Raw genomic sequence first — 5,620 nt, 5'->3', positions numbered from 1 at the left:
AGGCTTTCGCCACCCCTTCGGACCATGCTCAAGTTTGAAGGCAAGCAAAGAAGTTTATTCTATATTTTTTTTTCTTTTTCTTTTTCTTTTTCTTTTTCTTTTTCTATTTTTTCAAAGACTCATTGGTCTTTATGAGGTGTCCCAACACTATTAAAGAGAGGTTAAAGGTGTCAAATTATGATTTTTCAAGCTTAGAGGGTGAGATAGTTTCACATCTTATAACCGGAATCTAATGTATGTGTGTGCGAATAGCTTAAGGTGGAAGAGATAAGTTTGCATGCAATGGGAGTTTCAACAATTCATCAACTTTTATAAGAGCATAATACAAACTCTAAGACTCATGTAATCAAGTTGAAACTCGACTTCTCTCATTTAATTTTGAGAGTTAATCCTTAATATCCATGGAGTTTAAAGCAAAAATTTTAAAATTTAAACAAAAAGTAGCTAATTTAACTAAGTATGATAAAAATTTAAACTAATACTTACTTCCTCATCTCTCCCCCCAACCAAGATGAACATTGTTCTCAATGTTTGAATCGAAAATAAGGAGGAAGGAAGTGGTACCTCATGTGATGTGGACTTGGAGTTGAGAAGGTTGAACCACCTGTTTCAAAATTCAAAAATTGAATGAGAGAGGAATTTATACTAAATATTTACAAAAATGATGAGTGGGCCCCACTTTGAGCAGCTAAGGACAAGGCTCAAAAGGGTCCATGCCATGATGGTATACTCATATAAGTTGCAATGACATTTGAATGTAGCTTGCAGGGGTGTTAAAATTGGAGATTTTTGGCTAAAATAGGGGAAAACAAAGGAGAAGTGAACAGTGAGTGCCAATATTGGCACAGTCACTGTTCACCTCCTTTGAAGCCCGACTGTGTGTTTTCCAAGTTTTGGGAAAAAATTCAAAAATGGTTTTTTAAAAGGTATGGTTAGGCTCTAAACAAGATTCCTAAGGTGTTTGGGTAGTTTTTAAATGATGAAAAACAAAATTAAATGATGGAAAATGAAAATCAAAGTGGACGGCCATGCATGGAATGGTTTTGAAATTCGATTTTTAAAAAGTTTTGGATGGATGGGATTTCTAAAATTGGGTTCCTAAGGCTTAGAATGGATGAAGGGAAGGTTTCTAATGGGAGAAAACTAGAAAATTGGTGAAGGGTGGAGAATTAAGAATGGTGGTGTGCGGCTATGGAGGTTGTGGAAGAAGGTGAATAGTATTTTTGGCTTAGAATGGTGTTTGTTTTTGGAAGAAATTGGGTTTGGATTTGAAAACAAAAGGTTTGGAAATGCATTCATGAATTTTTAAACTTGGAAAAACATGGAATTCAAGAAAAAGGCCTTCCTGAGAGCTTTGTTTTTAGAAATTAGCTTGAAAATCATTTCGCACCAAGATAAACAAGGTGCGAAAGTTTTCGCACTGGTAATTGAGGTGCGAAGATAGCATCCCGGGAGGCTTGGCTTTCCAAAATGTATAGAAATTCCTTTTCGCACCATGCACTGTCACTGTGCGAAAAATTCGCACTGAGTGTGTTCATGGTGCGAAATTCCACTGAGAGCTTTGCTTATGCATTTTGGCTCCCCTGTTTCCTCTGTTTCACCTCCATTTCGATTTTTGCAAGCATCGTACCTGCATGAACACTTCAAAACTCATCTTAAAAACATATTAAAACTAAATTAAAGCTAAGAATTCAAACTAAAACATGCATAAATTTAAAGAAAGGATAGAATTTAAATGAAGCTGATAGCATGTACCCCAAAAAGAAGATGAACTATTTAGCTCATCCTCACTCACACACCCACTTCATGCTGAATTCCCCCTGGATCCTAAACAAAATTGGCATCCTTCCCATTTGGTCCAAGGGAATTCGTTTCTCTTCTCTTCCCTGGAGAAGTGGATGCTTTAAAGGGTTCAAGTAACCCTTTATCATCTTGAACCTTATGATTTTCAATGGAAGGTTGGTCCATAGAGTTGTCATAGCAATCCCCCACCAAAGTGTCGATCTTCAACACTTTCCTTGATCTTTATGCATTGGTTCCTTGAAGGTTATGGTGGGGTTGAGGAGGAAGCTTCCTTTTCCCCCTTGCTATGTCGAGATTGGTGAGCTTCTCAATGGAGTCTTGAACTTTTTCTATCCTTAGTGATAGATCATTATAAACCCCCTCCATTCTTACATTTATTGAACTCTCCAAATTATCAATCTTTTCATTAAGATGAGAGTTGATCTTTTGTTGCTCACCTACAAAGTCCTCCATGACTTTGCTTATCTTTAAAATGGCTTGCTCCAATGAAGATGTACTCATTGATGGTTGAGGTTGAGGTTGGGTTGTAAGGTTGGGATGGTTATTCCAACTTGAGGTGTAGGAGCTTTGGTAACCGCACATATCTCTCACAGTTGGAATGCTAGGGCACTCCCCTACCGTATGCTCATATGAATCATCTCCATTCAAAGCATACTTACTACCCCATTGGCTTTGTTGAACTTGCCTTTTCCCTAATTCAATCCGATCCCTCATGGATAGGTATGCGAATTTGTCCTTCAGTTGTTGTTGAGGTTGGCTTGTAAGGTTGGGATGGTTTATATACTCAAATGAAGTTGGCATGGCTTGTGGTTGTGCTTCAGTATGCACATTCCTCAATTCAAACTCTTCTATCCTTCTAGCCATAGATGCTAGCTTTGCCTTCATGCTCATGTCTTCATTCAAAACATACTTACTACCCCATTGGCTTTGTTGAACTTGCCTTTTCCCTAATTCAATTCGATCCCTCATGGATAAGTATGCAAATTTGTCCTTCTCATGATCATAATGAGAGCTTTGATCTTCATGTGGAATTTCCATTTCTAAAAAAAATGATATTCAACTAAGGCTCTTTTCTTCAACTTGTACCAGGGTTCCCTCTTGGTCTTTAATCCAATAGGGCATGCACGGATTCAGCTGGAACAAAACAAATAAACAAAACAAAGAAAAAGAAAAAAAAAAAAGAGCATGCGGAAGGAAAAACAGAGTATGAAAAATAAACTAAAAATGAAAGTTAAAAACTAAAAGAAACTTATCTAAACTAAGTTAAAAATGTTCTAAAACTAAAATAAAAATTTAGTAAATGAAAAATGAGATAGAATTCACCTCACTCATGAGAAGTCTCACAAGTTACCTCCGGCTGATCTATTCACAGTGAAATAGCACCTTCCCCGGCAACGGCGCCATTTGATGCGACTCATGGTAGCTTAGCTTTAAAGGCGTATCAACAAAATTTATACCTTAAATACTATTACTAAAGTAGCCAAGCTACTATAGCATAGTGGTTCTAGGATCGTTCACTGGTAAGGGTTTTCGCAAACACTAGTGATATTCAAATTAGGAAAATAGGTGATTTTCTTATGGATGTTAGCTTTAAAAGAAGATGTAAATGTTTTTAGAAAGATTTAAACTAATCTAAGCTAACATTAAAGACTAAAATGAAAGGGTGTAAAAACAAGTTTCTCAAAGATAGGATAGCTATGCTCTGGCTCTTATGCAAATTGGAAATCTCAGGATAGGCTCCTCGCGTTGGGGTTGCAACTATGGTGATGCTTGCTTCCCGAACCGGTATAGATTTAGCAAATCAAGTTTTAATCCTTTAAAATGGCAAAATAGATGGTAGTGAATTTCATCAATGGTTATTCACCTTAGACTTCCTTTGAATGGCTCGTAAGAGATACCTAATGGTCTAAAGCCAAAAGCTTACCAAATATTGGCAACTCAAAGTCATTCCAGGTGATAAACTCACCTTTCAATGGCCATTGAAATTGGGTCTAACAGATTAATGCAAAACTTAGAATTGAAAACCTCACCTTCCAATAGCTCGTAGGAGATAACTAATGGATAGAAATCCAAAAGCTTATCAAGTATTGGCCGTTGGAAGTTGTCTAAAGGAAATAAAAACCAAACTTTGCATTAATGAACCATTAATGAAAAACGACTACCTTACCTTCCAGGTGCGAGAAATTTCCATGGGATTGCATCCAAGCCATCACATAACATCCATACTTTGAGAAACTAAAAGTTTTATCCAATCATCCTCTGAGGAAAAGCCCTTAGAGGTTGTTTGGCTACTAAGAAAATAGAAATGGGGAAGAACAGGAGAAGAGAGAAAAACAGAGCTTTATATATTTCTAAGTTAATGTACAGAGGATCGATCCCCCAATATATTGTGGAGGTGTTGTGCACCTCTATATATAGCAAAATTACAAGATAAAGCCTTATGTCGGCTGAATACAAGGTTACAAAAGGAATTTACACGAGAAAATATCAAGCTAAAAATATCTAGGAAGTCGGTGGTGCGTGCGTGGAGAAATAGAGGATTTCAAAGGCATTTTCGAAAGGGGAAAGATGAAGGGTCCAAATTTCGCACCATGAAAAAAATCTCCTTGCGAAATGGTGTTCCCATGGCTTGATGCAGTTGTCTTCCGAAGGCCATATCTTCCTCATTTCAGCTCCAAATTGTACACGGTTTGAAGCGTTGGATTCTTGACTTCCTGAGCTTTGAAATGGTATATAGCATATAGAAAATGGAGTGTGGGAATTGCTCCAAAAGTGCGAAGGAAGACTGCAGCTGATGTCCTCTATTTTATTCACTTTGCTTGTTTTTCCTCTTGCTTCTCTCCTTTACTTGGCTTGTCTTAATGATCCAAAAAGCTGTCAAAACACTAAAACTAGCCACAAATATGATTAGAAGTCATTGCTAGGTCCTTAACATGCCAATTGGAATAAAGATGGAGAACTACTACACAAAAGTGCTTAAAACATAATGAATTAAAGGTGTAAAATAGCACTTTTTGGGTAGTAATCATTTACCAAGAGTTCACAAAGAGGCTTTGAGATTTTTGAGAAATCCTTAATGAACCTCCTATAGAACCCGGCATGTCCTAGGAATTGCCTAATTCCTTAACATTTGTGGGAGGTGGCAACTTAACAATTAGCTCCACCTTTGCCTTATCTACCTCAATGCCATTCTTGGAGATGATATGTCCTAAGACAATTCCTTGTTGTACCATAAAATGGCACTTCTCCCAATTTAGCACTAGGTCTTTCTCAATACATCTTTGGAGAACAGCTTCTAAATGCAACAAACACTCCTCATAAGAACTTCCATATACAGTGATGTCATCCATGAAGACTTCCATGATGCGCTCCACCATATCACTGAAGATGCTTAGCATACATCTTTGGAAAGTTGTAGGAGCATTACATAGACCAAAGGGCATTCTCCTATACGCAAAAGTACCAAAGGGGCAAATGAAGGTTGTCTTTTCTTCATCTTCCAAATCAATTTCTATTTGGAAGTACCCCGAGTAACCATCCAGAAAACAGTAGAAAAGATGTCCTGAGACTCTCTCAAGGACTTGGTCCATGAAATGCAATGGGAAATGGTCCTTCCTAGTCACTGAATTCAACCTCCTGTAGTCTATACACACCCTCCATCCTGAGGTAGGACGTGTAGAGACTTCCTCCCCTTTCTCATTCTGGACCACAGTAATTCCAGATTTCTTTGGAACTACTTGGGTGGGGCTCACCCACAAGCTGTCTGAAATGGGATATATGATCCCAGCTTGAAGTAGCTTCAGAACTTCACCCCTCA

Source organism: Vitis vinifera, chromosome 18 (assembly GCF_030704535.1).
Source record: "Vitis vinifera cultivar Pinot Noir 40024 chromosome 18, ASM3070453v1".
Classification (NCBI taxonomy): domain Eukaryota; kingdom Viridiplantae; phylum Streptophyta; class Magnoliopsida; order Vitales; family Vitaceae; genus Vitis; species Vitis vinifera.
This window is presented reverse-complemented; position numbering follows the sequence as displayed.